Here is a 19,298-nt window from a genome sequence, read left to right as displayed (position 1 = left end):
ATTTGAAGGCCTGATCTTGGAACACTGTCTTCCTCCGGCGGCCGAAGGCCCAACAGCCTGTATCCTGCAATATTTACAGGACATCCTCTCTCGTCAACACTAACATTGTCCTTAACCAACACTGCCACCCCAACTGCTACCATTCATGTACACCCGATATCCAGCTATATTTACGGCCCACGCCTGCCCTTTGAGCCAGATCCCAATAATTGCCACAGCATCATATTCCGATTTGCTTGCAGATCAGCAAACTTATTTAGTAAAAGAAGAGGAAACAATAAGACTTTTAATATCAAGCTCATATTTTATGAGTGTGCTCTATCAGCCAAAACTCCTCAAATTAATTGAAAGAGAATGATTTTAGAGATGCATCCTTGTCAAGGCTGGGATTAGTTGCAGTGCAAGTGTTGGCTGCAACCACATTAAAAGTTGCCTTTAGCAGAGGATGGTTTCGATCCATCGACCTCTGGGTTATGGGCCCAGCACGCTTCCGCTGCGCCACTCTGCTGCTGGTGCTGGAAATAATGAATTGCACCTCCTTGTGCTGGGACATGGCTGGCTGCGGTTGCGTGTGATTGACAGCTGCTCTAGTGAGCGGATTGGGCCGCGGGGTCACGTGGTGGATGGGCGTGATTAACCACTGCTCCAGTCATCACCAGAGGCAGTCCCTCGAAATCGAGGAAGACTTGCTTCCACTCTAAATGTGAGTTCTCAGGTGGCTGTTCAGTCCAATACGGGAATTACAGTCTCTGTCACAGCTGGGGAAGACAGTGGTTGAAGGAAAGGGTGGGTGGGAAGTCTGGTTTGCCGCACGCTCCTTCCGCTGCCTGCGCTTGTTTTCTGCATGTTCTCGGCGGCGAGACTCGAGGTGCTCAGCGCCCTCCCGGATGCTCTTCCTCCACTTAGGGCGCTCTTTGGCAAGAGATTCCCAGGTGTCGGTGGGGATGTTGCACTTTATCAAGGAGGCTTTGAGGATGTCCTTGAAACGTTCCCTCTTCCCACCTGCGGCTCACTTGCCGTCTAGGATTCCTAGTAGAGCGCTTGTTTTTGGAGTCTTGTGTTAAGAATGCGGACAATGTGGCCCGCCCAATGGAGCTGGTCGAGTGTGGTCAGTGCTTCGATGCTGGGGATGTTGGCTTGATCGAGAGCACTGACGTTGAAGCGTCTATCCTCCCAGGGGATTTGCAGGATGTTGTGGTATTTCTCCAGTGATTTGAGGTGATTGCTGTATATGGTCCATGTCTCTGAGCCACCCAGGAGGCCGGATATCACTACAGCCCTGTATACCATGAGCTTGGTGCCAGATTTGAAGGCCTGATCTTGGAACACTGTCTTCCTCCGGCGGCCGAAGGCCCAACAGCCTGTATCCTGCAATATTTACAGGACATCCTCTCTCGTCAACACTAACATTGTCCTCAACCAATACTGCCAACCCAACTGCTACCATTCATGTACACCCGATATCCAGCTATATTTACGGCCCACGCCTGCCCTTTGAGCCAGATCCCAATTATTGCCACAGCATCATATTCCGATTTGCTTGCAGATCAGCAAACTTATTTAGTAAAAGAAGAGGAAACAATAAGACTTTTAATATCAAGCTCATATTTTATGAGTGTGCTCTATCAGCCAAAGCTCCTCAAATTAATTGAAAGAGAATGATTTGAGAGATGCATCCTTGTCAAGGCTGGGATTAGTTGCAGTGCAAGTGTTGGCTGCAACCACATTAAAAGTTGCCTTTAGCAGAGGATGGTTTCGATCCATCGACCTCTGGGTTATGGGCCCAGCGCGCTTCCGCTGCGCCACTCTGCTGCTGGTGTTGGAACTGATGAATTGCACCTCCTTGTGCTGGGACATGGCTGGCTGCGGTTGCGTGTGATTGACAGCTGCTCTAGTGAGCGGATTGGGCCGCGGGGTCACGTGGTGGATGGGCGTGATTAACCACTGCTCCAGTCATCACCAGAGGCAGCCCCTCGAAATCGAGGAAGACTTGCTTCCACTCTAAAAGTGAGTTCTCAGGTGGCTGTTCAGTCCAATACAGGAATTACAGTCTCTGTCACAGCTGGGGCAGACAGTGGTTAAAGGAAAGGGTGGGTGGGGAGTCTGGTTTGCCGCACGCTCCTTCCGCTGCCTGCGCTTGTTTTCTGCATGTTCTCGGCGGCGAGACTCGAGGTGCTCAGCGCCCTCCCGGATGCTCTTCCTCCACTTAGGGCGCTCTTTGGCAAGAGATTCCCAGGTGTCGGTGGGGATGTTGCACTTTATCAAGGAGGCTTTGAGGATGTCCTTGAAACGTTCCCTCTGCCCACCTGCGGCTCACTTGCCGTCTAGGATTCCTAGTAGAGCGCTTGTTTTGGGAGTCTTGTGTCGAGAATCCGGACAATGTGGCCCGCCCAATGGAGCTGGTCGAGTGTGGTCAGTGCTTCGATGCTGGGGATGTTGGCTTGATCGAGAGCACTGACGTTGAAGCGTCTATCCTCCCAGGGGATTTGCAGGATGTTGTGGTATTTCTCCAGCGATTTGAGGTGATTGCTGTATATGGTCCATGTCTCTGAGCCACCCAGGAGGCCGGATATCACTACAGCCCTGTATACCATGAGCTTGGTGCCAGATTTAAAGGCCTGATCTTGGAACACTGTCTTCCTCCGGCGGCCGAAGGCCCAACAGCCTGTATCCTGCAATATTTACAGGACATCCTCTCTCGTCAACACTAACATTGTCCTTAACCAACACTGCCACCCCAACTGCTACCATTCATGTACACCCGATATCCAGCTATATTTACGGCCCACGCCTGCCCTTTGAGCCAGATCCCAATAATTGCCACAGCATCATATTCCGATTTGCTTGCAGATCAGCAAACTTATTTAGTAAAAGAAGAGGAAACAATAAGACTTTTAATATCAAGCTCATATTTTATGAGTGTGCTCTATCAGCCAAAACTCCTCAAATTAATTGAAAGAGAATGATTTTAGAGATGCATCCTTGTCAAGGCTGGGATTAGTTGCAGTGCAAGTGTTGGCTGCAACCACATTAAAAGTTGCCTTTAGCAGAGGATGGTTTCGATCCATCGACCTCTGGGTTATGGGCCCAGCACGCTTCCGCTGCGCCACTCTGCTGCTGGTGTTGGAACTGATGAATTGCACCTCCTTGTGCTGGGACATGGCTGGCTGCGGTTGCGTGTGATTGACAGCTGCTCTAGTGAGCGGATTGGGCCGCGGGGTCACGTGGTGGATGGGCGTGATTAACCACTGCTCCAGTCATCACCAGAGGCAGTCCCTCGAAATCGAGGAAGACTTGCTTCCACTCTAAATGTGAGTTCTCAGGTGGCTGTTCAGTCCAATACGGGAATTACAGTCTCTGTCACAGCTGGGGAAGACAGTGGTTGAAGGAAAGGGTGGGTGGGAAGTCTGGTTTGCCGCACGCTCCTTCCGCTGCCTGCGCTTGTTTTCTGCATGTTCTCGGCGGCGAGACTCGAGGTGCTTAGCGCCCTCCCGGATGCTCTTCCTCCACTTAGGGCGCTCTTTGGCAAGAGATTCCCAGGTGTCGGTGGGGATGTTGCACTTTATCAAGGAGGCTTTGAGGATGTCCTTGAAACGTTCCCTCTTCCCACCTGCGGCTCACTTGCCGTGTAGGATTCCTAGTAGAGCGCTTGTTTTTGGAGTCTTGTGTTAAGAATGCGGACAATGTGGCCCGCCCAATGGAGCTGGTCGAGTGTGGTCAGTGCTTCGATGCTGGGGATGTTGGCTTGATCGAGAGCACTGACGTTGAAGCGTCTATCCTCCCAGGGGATTTGCAGGATGTTGTGGTATTTCTCCAGTGATTTGAGGTGATTGCTGTATATGGTCCATGTCTCTGAGCCACCCAGGAGGCCGGATATCACTACAGCCCTGTATACCATGAGCTTGGTGCCAGATTTGAAGGCCTGATCTTGGAACACTGTCTTCCTCCGGCGGCCGAAGGCCCAACAGCCTGTATCCTGCAATATTTACAGGACATCCTCTCTCGTCAACACTAACATTGTCCTCAACCAATACTGCCACCCCAACTGCTACCATTCATGTACACCCGATATCCAGCTATATTTACGGCCCACGCCTGCCCTTTGAGCCAGATCCCAATTATTGCCACAGCATCATATTCCGATTTGCTTGCAGATCAGCAAACTTATTTAGTAAAAGAAGAGGAAACAATAAGACTTTTAATATCAAGCTCATATTTTATGAGTGTGCTCTATCAGCCAAAGCTCCTCAAATTAATTGAAAGAGAATGATTTGAGAGATGCATCCTTGTCAAGGCTGGGATTAGTTGCAGTGCAAGTTGGCTGCAACCACATTAAAAGTTGCCTTTAGCAGAGGATGGTTTCGATCCATCGACCTCTGGGTTATGGGCCCAGCACGCTTCCGCTGCGCCACTCTGCTCCTGGTGTTGGAACTGATGAATTGCACCTCCTTGTGCTTGGACATGGCTGGCTGCGGTTGCGTGTGATTGACAGCTGCTCTAGTGAGCGGATTGGGCCGCGGGGTCACGTGGTGGATGGGCGTGATTAACCACTGCTCCAGTCATCACCAGAGGCAGCCCCTCGAAATCGAGGAAGACTTGCTTCCACTCTAAAAGTGAGTTCTCAGGTGGCTGTTCAGTCCAATACAGGAATTACAGTCTCTGTCACAGCTGGGGCAGACAGTGGTTAAAGGAAAGGGTGGGTGGGGAGTCTGGTTTGCCGCACGCTCCTTCCGCTGCCTGCGCTTGTTTTCTGCATGTTCTCGGCGGCGAGACCCGAGGTGCTCAGCGCCCTCCCGGATGCTCTTCCTCCACTTAGGGCGCTCTTTGGCAAGAGATTCCCAGGTGTCGGTGGGGATGTTGCACTTTATCAAGGAGGCTTTGAGGATGTCCTTGAAACGTACCCTCTGCCCACCTGCGGCTCACTTGCCGTCTAGGATTCCTAGTAGAGCGCTTGTTTTGGGATTCTTGTGTCGAGAATCCGGACAATGTGGCCCGCCCAATGGAGCTGGTCGAGTGTGGTCAGTGCTTCGATGCTGGGGATGTTGGCTTGATCGAGAGCACTGACGTTGAAGCGTCTATCCTCCCAGGGGATTTGCAGGATGTTGTGGTATTTCTCCAGTGATTTGAGGTGATTGCTGTATATGGTCCATGTCTCTGAGCCACCCAGGAGGCCGGATATCACTACAGCCCTGTATACCATGAGCTTGGTGCCAGATTTGAAGGCCTGATCTTGGAACACTGTCTTCCTCCGGCGGCCGAAGGCCCAACAGCCTGTATCCTGCAATATTTACAGGACATCCTCTCTCGTCAACACTAACATTGTCCTTAACCAATACTGCCACCCCAACTGCTACCATTCATGTACACCCGATATCCAGCTATATTTACGGCCCACGCCTGCCCTTTGAGCCAGATCCCAGTTATTGCCACAGCATCATATTCCGATTTGCTTGCAGATCAGCAAAACTTATTTAGTAAAAGAAGAGGAAACAATAAGACTTTTAATATCAAGCTCATATTTTATGAGTGTGCTCTATCAGCCAAAGCTCCTCAAATTAATTGAAAGAGAATGATTTTGGAGATGCATCCTTGTCAAGGCTGGGATTAGTTGCAGTGCAAGTGTTGGCTGCAACCACATTAAAAGTTGCCTTTAGCAGAGGATGGTTTCGATCCATCGACCTCTGGGTTATGGGCCCAGCACGCTTCCGCTGCGCCACTCTGCTGCTGGTGTTGGAACTGATGAATTGCACCTCCTTGTGCTTGGACATGGCTGGCTGCGGTTGCGTGTGATTGACAGCTGCTCTAGTGAGCGGATTGGGCCGCGGGGTCACGTGGTGGATGGGCGTGATTAACCACTGCTCCAGTCATCACCAGAGGCAGCCCCTCGAAATCGAGGAAGACTTGCTTCCACTCTAAAAGTGAGTTCTCAGGTGGCTGTTCAGTCCAATACAGGAATTACAGTCTCTGTCACAGCTGGGGCAGACAGTGGTTGAAGGAAAGGGTGGGTGGGGAGTCTGGTTTGCCGCACGCTCCTTCCGCTGCCTGCGCTTGTTTTCTGCATGTTCTCGGCGGCGAGACTCGAGGTGCTCAGCGCCCTCCCGGATGCTCTTCCTCCACTTAGGGCGCTCTTTGGCAAGAGATTCCCAGGTGTCGGTGGGGATGTTGCACTTTATCAAGGAGGCTTTAAGGATGTCCTTGAAACGTTCCCTCTGCCCACCTGCGGCTCACTTGCCGTCTAGGATTCCTAGTAGAGCGCTTGTTTTGGGAGTCTTGTGTCGAGAATCCGGACAATGTGGCCCGCCCAATGGAGCTGGTCGAGTGTGGTCAGTGCTTCGATGCTGGGGATGTTGGCTTGATCGAGAGCACTGACGTTGAAGCGTCTATCCTCCCAGGGGATTTGCAGGATGTTGTGGTATTTCTCCAGTGATTTGAGGTGATTGCTGTATATGGTCCATGTCTCTGAGCCACCCAGGAGGCCGGATATCACTACAGCCCTGTATACCATGAGCTTGGTGCCAGATTTGAAGGCCTGATCTTGGAACACTGTCTTCCTCCGGCGGCCGAAGGCCCAACAGCCTGTATCCTGCAATATTTACAGGACATCCTCTCTCGTCAACACTAACATTGTCCTCAACCAATACTGCCACCCCAACTGCTACCATTCATGTACACCCGATATCCAGCTATATTTACGGCCCACGCCTGCCCTTTGAGCCAGATCCCAATTATTGCCACAGCATCATATTCCGATTTGCTTGCAGATCAGCAAACTTATTTAGTAAAAGAAGAGGAAACAATAAGACTTTTAATATCAAGCTCATATTTTATGAGTGTGCTCTATCAGCCAAAGCTCCTCAAATTAATTGAAAGAGAATGATTTGAGAGATGCATCCTTGTCAAGGCTGGGATTAGTTGCAGTGCAAGTGTTGGCTGCAACCACATTAAAAGTTGCCTTTAGCAGAGGATGGTTTCGATCCATCGACCTCTGGGTTATGGGCCCAGCACGCTTCCGCTGCGCCACTCTGCTGCTGGTGTTGGAACTGATGAATTGCACCTCCTTGTGCTTGGACATGGCTGGCTGCGGTTGCGTGTGATTGACAGCTGCTCTAGTGAGCGGATTGGGCCGCGGGGTCACGTGGTGGATGGGCGTGATTAACCACTGCTCCAGTCATCACCAGAGGCAGCCCCTCGAAATCGAGGAAGACTTGCTTCCACTCTAAAAGTGAGTTCTCAGGTGGCTGTTCAGTCCAATACAGGAATTACAGTCTCTGTCACAGCTGGGGCAGACAGTGGTTAAAGGAAAGGGTGGGTGGGGAGTCTGGTTTGCCGCACGCTCCTTCCGCTGCCTGCGCTTGTTTTCTGCATGTTCTCGGCGGCGAGACTCGAGGTGCTCAGCGCCCTCCCGGATGCTCTTCCTCCACTTAGGGCGCTCTTTGGCAAGAGATTCCCAGGTGTCGGTGGGGATGTTGCACTTTATCAAGGAGGCTTTGAGGATGTCCTTGAAACGTACCCTCTGCCCACCTGCGGCTCACTTGCCGTCTAGGATTCCTAGTAGAGCGCTTGTTTTGGGAGTCTTGTGTCGAGAATCCGGACAATGTGGCCCGCCCAATGGAGCTGGTCGAGTGTGGTCAGTGCTTCGATGCTGGGGATGTTGGCTTGATCGAGAGCACTGACGTTGAAGCGTCTATCCTCCCAGGGGATTTGCAGGATGTTGTGGTATTTCTCCAGTGATTTGAGGTGATTGCTGTATATGGTCCATGTCTCTGAGCCACCCAGGAGGCCGGATATCACTACAGCCCTGTATACCATGAGCTTGGTGCCAGATTTGAAGGCCTGATCTTGGAACACTGTCTTCCTCCGGCGGCCGAAGGTCCAACAGCCTGTATCCTGCAATATTTACAGGACATCCTCTCTCGTCAACACTAACATTGTCCTTAACCAATACTGCCACCCCAACTGCTACCATTCATGTACACCCGATATCCAGCTATATTTACGGCCCACGCCTGCCCTTTGAGCCAGATCCCAGTTATTGCCACAGCATCATATTCCGATTTGCTTGCAGATCAGCAAAACTTATTTAGTAAAAGAAGAGGAAACAATAAGACTTTTAATATCAAGCTCATATTTTATGAGTGTGCTCTATCAGCCAAAGCTCCTCAAATTAATTGAAAGAGAATGATTTTGGAGATGCATCCTTGTCAAGGCTGGGATTAGTTGCAGTGCAAGTGTTGGCTGCAACCACATTAAAAGTTGCCTTTAGCAGAGGATGGTTTCGATCCATCGACCTCTGGGTTATGGGCCCAGCACGCTTCCGCTGCGCCACTCTGCTGCTGGTGTTGGAACTGATGAATTGCACCTCCTTGTGCTTGGACATGGCTGGCTGCGGTTGCGTGTGATTGACAGCTGCTCTAGTGAGCGGATTGGGCCGCGGGGTCACGTGGTGGATGGGCGTGATTAACCACTGCTCCAGTCATCACCAGAGGCAGCCCCTCGAAATCGAGGAAGACTTGCTTCCACTCTAAAAGTGAGTTCTCAGGTGGCTGTTCAGTCCAATACAGGAATTACAGTCTCTGTCACAGCTGGGGCAGACAGTGGTTGAAGGAAAGGGTGGGTGGGGAGTCTGGTTTGCCGCACGCTCCTTCCGCTGCCTGCGCTTGTTTTCTGCATGTTCTCGGCGGCGAGACTCGAGGTGCTCAGCGCCCTCCCGGATGCTCTTCCTCCACTTAGGGCGCTCTTTGGCAAGAGATTCCCAGGTGTCGGTGGGGATGTTGCACTTTATCAAGGAGGCTTTAAGGATGTCCTTGAAACGTTCCCTCTGCCCACCTGCGGCTCACTTGCCGTCTAGGATTCCTAGTAGAGCGCTTGTTTTGGGAGTCTTGTGTCGAGAATGCGGACAATGTGGCCCGCCCAATGGAGCTGGTCGAGTGTGGTCAGTGCTTCGATGCTGGGGATGTTGGCTTGATCGAGAGCACTGACGTTGAAGCGTCTATCCTCCCAGGGGATTTGCAGGATGTTGTGGTATTTCTCCAGCGATTTGAGGTGATTGCTGTATATGGTCCATGTCTCTGAGCCACCCAGGAGGCCGGATATCACTACAGCCCTGTATACCATGAGCTTGGTGCCAGATTTGAAGGCCTGATCTTGGAACACTGTCTTCCTCCGGCGGCCGAAGGCCCAACAGCCTGTATCCTGCAATATTTACAGGACATCCTCTCTCGTCAACACTAACATTGTCCTTAACCAATACTGCCACCCCAACTGCTACCATTCATGTACACCCGATATCCAGCTATATTTACGGCCCACGCCTGCCCTTTGAGCCAGATCCCAGTTATTGCCACAGCATCATATTCCGATTTGCTTGCAGATCAGCAAAACTTATTTAGTAAAAGAAGAGGAAACAATAAGACTTTTAATATCAAGCTCATATTTTATGAGTGTGCTCTATCAGCCAAAACTCCTCAAATTAATTGAAAGAGAATGATTTTAGAGATGCATCCTTGTCAAGGCTGGGATTAGTTGCAGTGCAAGTGTTGGCTGCAACCACATTAAAAGTTGCCTTTAGCAGAGGATGGTTTCGATCCATCGACCTCTGGGTTATGGGCCCAGCACGCTTCCGCTGCGCCACTCTGCTGCTGGTGCTGGAAATAATGAATTGCACCTCCTTGTGCTGGGACATGGCTGGCTGCGGTTGCGTGTGATTGACAGCTGCTCTAGTGAGCGGATTGGGCCGCGGGGTCACGTGGTGGATGGGCGTGATTAACCACTGCTCCAGTCATCACCAGAGGCAGTCCCTCGAAATCGAGGAAGACTTGCTTCCACTCTAAATGTGAGTTCTCAGGTGGCTGTTCAGTCCAATACGGGAATTACAGTCTCTGTCACAGCTGGGGAAGACAGTGGTTGAAGGAAAGGGTGGGTGGGAAGTCTGGTTTGCCGCACGCTCCTTCCGCTGCCTGCGCTTGTTTTCTGCATGTTCTCGGCGGCGAGACTCGAGGTGCTTAGCGCCCTCCCGGATGCTCTTCCTCCACTTAGGGCGCTCTTTGGCAAGAGATTCCCAGGTGTCGGTGGGGATGTTGCACTTTATCAAGGAGGCTTTGAGGATGTCCTTGAAACGTTCCCTCTTCCCACCTGCGGCTCACTTGCCGTGTAGGATTCCTAGTAGAGCGCTTGTTTTTGGAGTCTTGTGTTAAGAATGCGGACAATGTGGCCCGCCCAATGGAGCTGGTCGAGTGTGGTCAGTGCTTCGATGCTGGGGATGTTGGCTTGATCGAGAGCACTGACGTTGAAGCGTCTATCCTCCCAGGGGATTTGCAGGATGTTGTGGTATTTCTCCAGTGATTTGAGGTGATTGCTGTATATGGTCCATGTCTCTGAGCCACCCAGGAGGCCGGATATCACTACAGCCCTGTATACCATGAGCTTGGTGCCAGATTTGAAGGCCTGATCTTGGAACACTGTCTTCCTCCGGCGGCCGAAGGCCCAACAGCCTGTATCCTGCAATATTTACAGGACATCCTCTCTCGTCAACACTAACATTGTCCTCAACCAATACTGCCACCCCAACTGCTACCATTCATGTACACCCGATATCCAGCTATATTTACGGCCCACGCCTGCCCTTTGAGCCAGATCCCAATAATTGCCACAGCATCATATTCCGATTTGCTTGCAGATCAGCAAACTTATTTAGTAAAAGAAGAGGAAACAATAAGACTTTTAATATCAAGCTCATATTTTATGAGTGTGCTCTATCAGCCAAAACTCCTCAAATTAATTGAAAGAGAATGATTTTAGAGATGCATCCTTGTCAAGGCTGGGATTAGTTGCAGTGCAAGTGTTGGCTGCAACCACATTAAAAGTTGCCTTTAGCAGAGGATGGTTTCGATCCATCGACCTCTGGTTCCCAGCACGCTTCCGCTGCGCCACTCTGCTGCTGGTGTTGGAACTGATGAATTGCACCTCCTTGTGCTGGGACATGGCTGGCTGCGGTTGCGTGTGATTGACAGCTGCTCTAGTGAGCGGATTGGGCCGCGGGGTCACGTGGTGGATGGGCGTGATTAACCACTGCTCCAGTCATCACCAGAGGCAGTCCCTCGAAATCGAGGAAGACTTGCTTCCACTCTAAATGTGAGTTCTCAGGTGGCTGTTCAGTCCAATACGGGAATTACAGTCTCTGTCACAGCTGGGGAAGACAGTGGTTGAAGGAAAGGGTGGGTGGGAAGTCTGGTTTGCCGCACGCTCCTTCCGCTGCCTGCGCTTGTTTTCTGCATGTTCTCGGCGGCGAGACTCGAGGTGCTTAGCGCCCTCCCGGATGCTCTTCCTCCACTTAGGGCGCTCTTTGGCAAGAGATTCCCAGGTGTCGGTGGGGATGTTGCACTTTATCAAGGAGGCTTTGAGGATGTCCTTGAAACGTTCCCTCTTCCCACCTGCGGCTCACTTGCCGTGTAGGATTCCTAGTAGAGCGCTTGTTTTTGGAGTCTTGTGTTAAGAATGCGGACAATGTGGCCCGCCCAATGGAGCTGGTCGAGTGTGGTCAGTGCTTCGATGCTGGGGATGTTGGCTTGATCGAGAGCACTGACGTTGAAGCGTCTATCCTCCCAGGGGATTTGCAGGATGTTGTGGTATTTCTCCAGCGATTTGAGGTGATTGCTGTATATGGTCCATGTCTCTGAGCCACCCAGGAGGCCGGATATCACTACAGCCCTGTATACCATGAGCTTGGTGCCAGATTTGAAGGCCTGATCTTGGAACACTGTCTTCCTCCGGCGGCCGAAGGCCCAACAGCCTGTATCCTGCAATATTTACAGGACATCCTCTCTCGTCAACACTAACATTGTCCTCAACCAATACTGCCACCCCAACTGCTACCATTCATGTACACCCGATATCCAGCTATATTTACGGCCCACGCCTGCCCTTTGAGCCAGATCCCAATAATTGCCACAGCATCATATTCCGATTTGCTTGCAGATCAGCAAACTTATTTAGTAAAAGAAGAGGAAACAATAAGACTTTTAATATCAAGCTCATATTTTATGAGTGTGCTCTATCAGCCAAAACTCCTCAAATTAATTGAAAGAGAATGATTTTGGAGATGCATCCTTGTCAAGGCTGGGATTAGTTGCAGTGCAAGTGTTGGCTGCAACCACATTAAAAGTTGCCTTTAGCAGAGGATGGTTTCGATCCATCGACCTCTGGTTCCCAGCACGCTTCCGCTGCGCCACTCTGCTGCTGGTGCTGGAAATAATGAATTGCACCTCCTTGTGCTGGGACATGGCTGGCTGCGGTTGCGTGTGATTGACAGCTGCTCTAGTGAGCGGATTGGGCCGCGGGGTCACGTGGTGGATGGGCGTGATTAACCACTGCTCCAGTCATCACCAGAGGCAGTCCCTCGAAATCGAGGAAGACTTGCTTCCACTCTAAATGTGAGTTCTCAGGTGGCTGTTCAGTCCAATACGGGAATTACAGTCTCTGTCACAGCTGGGGAAGACAGTGGTTGAAGGAAAGGGTGGGTGGGGAGTCTGGTTTGCCGCACGCTCCTTCCGCTGCCTGCGCTTGTTTTCTGCATGTTCTCGGCGGCGAGACTCGAGGTGCTTAGCGCCCTCCCGGATGCTCTTCCTCCACTTAGGGCGCTCTTTGGCAAGAGATTCCCAGGTGTCGGTGGGGATGTTGCACTTTATCAAGGAGGCTTTGAGGATGTCCTTGAAACGTTCCCTCTTCCCACCTGCGGCTCACTTGCCGTGTAGGATTCCTAGTAGAGCGCTTGTTTTTGGAGTCTTGTGTTAAGAATGCGGACAATGTGGCCCGCCCAATGGAGCTGGTCGAGTGTGGTCAGTGCTTCGATGCTGGGGATGTTGGCTTGATCGAGAGCACTGACGTTGAAGCGTCTATCCTCCCAGGGGATTTGCAGGATGTTGTGGTATTTCTCCAGTGATTTGAGGTGATTGCTGTATATGGTCCATGTCTCTGAGCCACCCAGGAGGCCGGATATCACTACAGCCCTGTATACCATGAGCTTGGTGCCAGATTTGAAGGCCTGATCTTGGAACACTGTCTTCCTCCGGCGGCCGAAGGCCCAACAGCCTGTATCCTGCAATATTTACAGGACATCCTCTCTCGTCAACACTAACATTGTCCTCAACCAATACTGCCACCCCAACTGCTACCATTCATGTACACCCGATATCCAGCTATATTTACGGCCCACGCCTGCCCTTTGAGCCAGATCCCAATAATTGCCACAGCATCATATTCCGATTTGCTTGCAGATCAGCAAACTTATTTAGTAAAAGAAGAGGAAACAATAAGACTTTTAATATCAAGCTCATATTTTATGAGTGTGCTCTATCAGCCAAAGCTCCTCAAATTAATTGAAAGAGAATGATTTGAGAGATGCATCCTTGTCAAGGCTGGGATTAGTTGCAGTGCAAGTGTTGGCTGCAACCACATTAAAAGTTGCCTTTAGCAGAGGATGGTTTCGATCCATCGACCTCTGGGTTATGGGCCCAGCACGCTTCCGCTGCGCCACTCTGCTGCTGGTGTTGGAACTGATGAATTGCATCTCCTTGTGCTTGGACATGGCTGGCTGCGGTTGCGTGTGATTGACAGCTGCTCTAGTGAGCGGATTGGGCCGCGGGGTCACGTGGTGGATGGGCGTGATTAACCACTGCTCCAGTCATCACCAGAGGCAGCCCCTCGAAATCGAGGAAGACTTGCTTCCACTCTAAAAGTGAGTTCTCAGGTGGCTGTTCAGTCCAATACAGGAATTACAGTCTCTGTCACAGCTGGGGCAGACAGTGGTTAAAGGAAAGGGTGGGTGGGGAGTCTGGTTTGCCGCACGCTCCTTCCGCTGCCTGCGCTTGTTTTCTGCATGTTCTCGGCGGCGAGACTCGAGGTGCTCAGCGCCCTCCCGGATGCTCTTCCTCCACTTAGGGCGCTCTTTGGCAAGAGATTCCCAGGTGTCGGTGGGGATGTTGCACTTTATCAAGGAGGCTTTGAGGATGTCCTTGAAACGTTCCCTCTGCCCACCTGCGGCTCACTTGCCGTGTAGGATTCCTAGTAGAGCGCTTGTTTTGGGAGTCTTGTGTCGAGAATCCGGACAATGTGGCCCGCCCAATGGAGCTGGTCGAGTGTGGTCAGTGCTTCGATGCTGGGGATGTTGGCTTGATCGAGAGCACTGACGTTGAAGCGTCTATCCTCCCAGGGGATTTGCAGGATGTTGTGGTATTTCTCCAGTGATTTGAGGTGATTGCTGTATATGGTCCATGTCTCTGAGCCACCCAGGAGGCCGGATATCACTACAGCCCTGTATACCATGAGCTTGGTGCCAGATTTGAAGGCCTGATCTTGGAACACTGTCTTCCTCCGGCGGCCGAAGGCCCAACAGCCTGTATCCTGCAATATTTACAGGACATCCTCTCTCGTCAACACTAACATTGTCCTTAACCAATACTGCCACCCCAACTGCTACCATTCATGTACACCCGATATCCAGCTATATTTACGGCCCACGCCTGCCCTTTGAGCCAGATCCCAGTTATTGCCACAGCATCATATTCCGATTTGCTTGCAGATCAGCAAAACTTATTTAGTAAAAGAAGAGGAAACAATAAGACTTTTAATATCAAGCTCATATTTTATGAGTGTGCTCTATCAGCCAAAGCTCCTCAAATTAATTGAAAGAGAATGATTTTAGAGATGCATCCTTGTCAAGGCTGGGATTAGTTGCAGTGCAAGTGTTGGCTGCAACCACATTAAAAGTTGCCTTTAGCAGAGGATGGTTTCGATCCATCGACCTCTGGGTTATGGGCCCAGCACGCTTCCGCTGTGCCACTCTGCTGCTGGTGGTGGAAATAATGAATTGCACCTCCTTGTGCTTGGACATGGCTGGCTGCGGTTGCGTGTGATTGACAGCTGCTCTAGTGAGCGGATTGGGCCGCGGGGTCACGTGGTGGATGGGAGTGATTAACCACTGCTCCAGTCATCACCAGAGGCAGCCCCTCGAAATCGAGGAAGACTTGCTTCCACTCTAAAAGTGAGTTCTCAGGTGGCTGTTCAGTCCAATACAGGAATTACAGTCTCTGTCACAGCTGGGGCAGACAGTGGTTAAAGGAAAGGGTGGGTGGGGAGTCTGGTTTGCCGCACGCTCCTTCCGCTGCCTGCGCTTGTTTTCTGCATGTTCTCGGCGGCGAGACTCGAGGTGCTCAGCGCCCTCCCGGATGCTCTTCCTCCACTTAGGGCGCTCTTTGGCAAGAGATTCCCAGGTGTCGGTGGGGATGTTGCACTTTATCAAGGAGGCTTTAAGGATGTCCTTGAAACGTTCCCTCTGCCCACCTGCGGCTCACTTGCCGTGTAGGATTCCTAGTAGAGCGCTTGTTTTGGGAGTCTTGTGTCGAGAATGCAGACAATGTGGCCCGCCCAATGGAGCTGGTCGAGTGTGGTCAGTGCTTCGATGCTGGGGATGTTGGCTTGATCGAGAGCACTGACGTTGAAGCGTCTATCCTCCCAGGGGATTTGCAGGATGTTGTGGTATTTCTCCAGCGATTTGAGGTGATTGCTGTATATGGTCCATGTCTCTGAGCCACCCAGGAGGCCGGATATCACTACAGCCCTGTATACCATGAGCTTGGTGCCAGATTTGAAGGCCTGATCTTGGAACACTGTCTTCCTCCGGCGGCCGAAGGCCCAACAGCCTGTATCCTGCAATATTTACAGGACATCCTCTCTCGTCAACACTAACATTGTCCTTAACCAACACTGCCACCCCAACTGCTACCATTCATGTACACCCGATATCCAGCTATATTTACGGCCCACGCCTGCCCTTTGAGCCAGATCCCAGTTATTGCCACAGCATCATATTCCGATTTGCTTGCAGATCAGCAAAACTTATTTAGTAAAAGAAGAGGAAACAATAAGACTTTTAATATCAAGCTCATATTTTATGAGTGTGCTCTATCAGCCAAAACTCCTCAAATTAATTGAAAGAGAATGATTTTAGAGATGCATCCTTGTCAAGGCTGGGATTAGTTGCAGTGCAAGTGTTGGCTGCAACCACATTAAAAGTTGCCTTTAGCAGAGGATGGTTTCGATCCATCGACCTCTGGGTTATGGGCCCAGCACGCTTCCGCTGCGCCACTCTGCTGCTGGTGTTGGAACTGATGAATTGCACCTCCTTGTGCTGGGACATGGCTGGCTGCGGTTGCGTGTGATTGACAGCTGCTCTAGTGAGCGGATTGGGCCGCGGGGTCACGTGGTGGATGGGCGTGATTAACCACTGCTCCAGTCATCACCAGAGGCAGCCCCTCGAAATCGAGGAAGACTTGCTTCCACTCTAAAAGTGAGTTCTCAGGTGGCTGTTCAGTCCAATACAGGAATTACAGTCTCTGTCACAGCTGGGGCAGACAGTGGTTAAAGGAAAGGGTGGGTGGGGAGTCTGGTTTGCCGCACGCTCCTTCCGCTGCCTGCGCTTGTTTTCTGCATGTTCTCGGCGGCGAGACTCGAGGTGCTCAGCGCCCTCCCGGATGCTCTTCCTCCACTTAGGGCGCTCTTTGGCAAGAGATTCCCAGGTGTCGGTGGGGATGTTGCACTTTATCAAGGAGGCTTTGAGGATGTCCTTGAAACGTTCCCTCTGCCCACCTGCGGCTCACTTGCCGTGTAGGATTCCTAGTAGAGCGCTTGTTTTGGGAGTCTTGTGTCGAGAATGCAGACAATGTGGCCCGCCCAATGGAGCTGGTCGAGTGTGGTCAGTGCTTCGATGCTGGGGATGTTGGCTTGATCGAGAGCACTGACGTTGAAGCGTCTATCCTCCCAGGGGATTTGCAGGATGTTGTGGTATTTCTCCAGCGATTTGAGGTGATTGCTGTATATGGTCCATGTCTCTGAGCCACCCAGGAGGCCGGATATCACTACAGCCCTGTATACCATGAGCTTGGTGCCAGATTTGAAGGCCTGATCTTGGAACACTGTCTTCCTCCGGCGGCCGAAGGCCCAACAGCCTGTATCCTGCAATATTTACAGGACATCCTCTCTCGTCAACACTAACATTGTCCTTAACCAACACTGCCACCCCAACTGCTACCATTCATGTACACCCGATATCCAGCTATATTTACGGCCCACGCCTGCCCTTTGAGCCAGATCCCAGTTATTGCCACAGCATCATATTCCGATTTGCTTGCAGATCAGCAAAACTTATTTAGTAAAAGAAGAGGAAACAATAAGACTTTTAATATCAAGCTCATATTTTATGAGTGTGCTCTATCAGCCAAAACTCCTCAAATTAATTGAAAGAGAATGATTTTAGAGATGCATCCTTGTCAAGGCTGGGATTAGTTGCAGTGCAAGTGTTGGCTGCAACCACATTAAAAGTTGCCTTTAGCAGAGGATGGTTTCGATCCATCGACCTCTGGGTTATGGGCCCAGCACGCTTCCGCTGCGCCACTCTGCTGCTGGTGTTGGAACTGATGAATTGCACCTCCTTGTGCTGGGACATGGCTGGCTGCGGTTGCGTGTGATTGACAGCTGCTCTAGTGAGCGGATTGGGCCGCGGGGTCACGTGGTGGATGGGCGTGATTAACCACTGCTCCAGTCATCACCAGAGGCAGCCCCTCGAAATCGAGGAAGACTTGCTTCCACTCTAAAAGTGAGTTCTCAGGTGGCTGTTCAGTCCAATACAGGAATTACAGTCTCTGTCACAGCTGGGGCAGACAGTGGTTAAAGGAAAGGGTGGGTGGGGAGTCTGGTTTGCCGCACGCTCCTTCCGCTGCCTGCGCTTGTTTTCTGCATGTTCTCGGCGGCGAGACTCGAGGTGCTTAGCGCCCTCCCGGATGCTCTTCCTCCACTTAGGGCGCTCTTTGGCAAGAGATTCCCAGGTGTCGGTGGGGATGTTGCACTTTATCAAGGAGGCTTTGAGGATGTCCTTGAAACGTTCCCTCTTCCCACCTGCGGCTCACTTGCCGTGTAGGATTCCTAGTAGAGCGCTTGTTTTTGGAGTCTTGTGTTAAGAATGCGGACAATGTGGCCCGCCCAATGGAGCTGGTCGAGTGTGGTCAGTGCTTCGATGCTGGGGATGTTGGCTTGATCGAGAGCACTGACGTTGAAGCGTCTATCCTCCCAGGGGATTTGCAGGATGTTGTGGTATTTCTCCAGTGATTTGAGGTGATTGCTGTATATGGTCCATGTCTCTGAGCCACCCAGGAGGCCGGATATCACTACAGCCCTGTATACCATGAGCTTGGTGCCAGATTTGAAGGCCTGATCTTGGAACACTGTCTTCCTCCGGCGGCCGAAGGCCCAACAGCCTGTATCCTGCAATATTTACAGGACATCCTCTCTCGTCAACACTAACATTGTCCTCAACCAATACTGCCACCCCAACTGCTACCATTCATGTACACCCGATATCCAGCTATATTTACGGCCCACGCCTGCCCTTTGAGCCAGATCCCAATAATTGCCACAGCATCATATTCCGATTTGCTTGCAGATCAGCAAACTTATTTAGTAAAAGAAGAGGAAACAATAAGACTTTTAATATCAAGCTCATATTTTATGAGTGTGCTCTATCAGCCAAAACTCCTCAAATTAATTGAAAGAGAATGATTTTAGAGATGCATCCTTGTCAAGGCTGGGATTAGTTGCAGTGCAAGTGTTGGCTGCAACCACATTAAAAGTTGCCTTTAGCAGAGGATGGTTTCGATCCATCGACCTCTGGGTTATGGGCCCAGCACGCTTCCGCTGCGCCACTCTGCTGCTGGTGCTGGAAATAATGAATTGCACCTCCTTGTGCTGGGACATGGCTGGCTGCGGTTGCGTGTGATTGACAGCTGCTCTAGTGAGCGGATTGGGCCGCGGGGTCACGTGGTGGATGGGCGTGATTAACCACTGCTCCAGTCATCACCAGAGGCAGTCCCTCGAAATCGAGGAAGACTTGCTTCCACTCTAAATGTGAGTTCTCAGGTGGCTGTTCAGTCCAATACGGGAATTACAGTCTCTGTCACAGCTGGGGCAGACAGTGGTTAAAGGAAAGGGTGGGTGGGAAGTCTGGTTTGCCGCACGCTCCTTCCGCTGCCTGCGCTTGTTTTCTGCATGTTCTCGGCGGCGAGACTCGAGGTGCTTAGCGCCCTCCCGGATGCTCTTCCTCCACTTAGGGCGCTCTTTGGCAAGAGATTCCCAGGTGTCGGTGGGGATGTTGCACTTTATCAAGGAGGCTTTGAGGATGTCCTTGAAACGTTCCCTCTTCCCACCTGCGGCTCACTTGCCGTGTAGGATTCCTAGTAGAGCGCTTGTTTTTG

The 19,298-nt window shown here is 51.3% G+C and overlaps 12 non-coding genes across 12 annotated transcripts; all 12 read right to left on the bottom strand.

The window, feature by feature from the left end:
* Nucleotides 1-436: 436 nt before the first annotated feature.
* trnam-cau (transfer RNA methionine (anticodon CAU)) lies at nt 437-508 on the bottom strand. Its single transcript has one exon. It is a non-coding gene; the product is annotated as a tRNA-Met (tRNA).
* A 1,232-nt stretch (nt 509-1,740) lies between these two features.
* Nucleotides 1,741-1,812, bottom strand: trnam-cau (transfer RNA methionine (anticodon CAU)). The gene has a single exon. It is a non-coding gene; the product is annotated as a tRNA-Met (tRNA).
* A 1,232-nt stretch (nt 1,813-3,044) lies between these two features.
* On the bottom strand, nt 3,045-3,116 carry trnam-cau (transfer RNA methionine (anticodon CAU)). Its single transcript has one exon. It is a non-coding gene; the product is annotated as a tRNA-Met (tRNA).
* A 1,230-nt stretch (nt 3,117-4,346) lies between these two features.
* Nucleotides 4,347-4,418, bottom strand: trnam-cau (transfer RNA methionine (anticodon CAU)). The gene has a single exon. It is a non-coding gene; the product is annotated as a tRNA-Met (tRNA).
* A 1,233-nt stretch (nt 4,419-5,651) lies between these two features.
* trnam-cau (transfer RNA methionine (anticodon CAU)) lies at nt 5,652-5,723 on the bottom strand. The gene has a single exon. It is a non-coding gene; the product is annotated as a tRNA-Met (tRNA).
* Nucleotides 5,724-6,955: 1,232 nt separating this feature from the next.
* trnam-cau (transfer RNA methionine (anticodon CAU)) lies at nt 6,956-7,027 on the bottom strand. The gene has a single exon. It is a non-coding gene; the product is annotated as a tRNA-Met (tRNA).
* A 1,233-nt stretch (nt 7,028-8,260) lies between these two features.
* On the bottom strand, nt 8,261-8,332 carry trnam-cau (transfer RNA methionine (anticodon CAU)). The gene has a single exon. It is a non-coding gene; the product is annotated as a tRNA-Met (tRNA).
* Nucleotides 8,333-9,565: 1,233 nt separating this feature from the next.
* Nucleotides 9,566-9,637, bottom strand: trnam-cau (transfer RNA methionine (anticodon CAU)). The gene has a single exon. It is a non-coding gene; the product is annotated as a tRNA-Met (tRNA).
* A 3,828-nt stretch (nt 9,638-13,465) lies between these two features.
* trnam-cau (transfer RNA methionine (anticodon CAU)) lies at nt 13,466-13,537 on the bottom strand. Its single transcript has one exon. It is a non-coding gene; the product is annotated as a tRNA-Met (tRNA).
* Nucleotides 13,538-16,075: 2,538 nt separating this feature from the next.
* Nucleotides 16,076-16,147, bottom strand: trnam-cau (transfer RNA methionine (anticodon CAU)). Its single transcript has one exon. It is a non-coding gene; the product is annotated as a tRNA-Met (tRNA).
* A 1,233-nt stretch (nt 16,148-17,380) lies between these two features.
* On the bottom strand, nt 17,381-17,452 carry trnam-cau (transfer RNA methionine (anticodon CAU)). The gene has a single exon. It is a non-coding gene; the product is annotated as a tRNA-Met (tRNA).
* Nucleotides 17,453-18,684: 1,232 nt separating this feature from the next.
* On the bottom strand, nt 18,685-18,756 carry trnam-cau (transfer RNA methionine (anticodon CAU)). The gene has a single exon. It is a non-coding gene; the product is annotated as a tRNA-Met (tRNA).
* Nucleotides 18,757-19,298: the final 542 nt, after the last annotated feature.

The sequence above is a fragment of the Pristiophorus japonicus genome, chromosome 7, assembly GCF_044704955.1.
Source record: "Pristiophorus japonicus isolate sPriJap1 chromosome 7, sPriJap1.hap1, whole genome shotgun sequence".
Lineage (NCBI taxonomy): Eukaryota > Metazoa > Chordata > Chondrichthyes > Pristiophoridae > Pristiophorus > Pristiophorus japonicus.
This window is presented reverse-complemented; position numbering and strand designations above follow the sequence as displayed.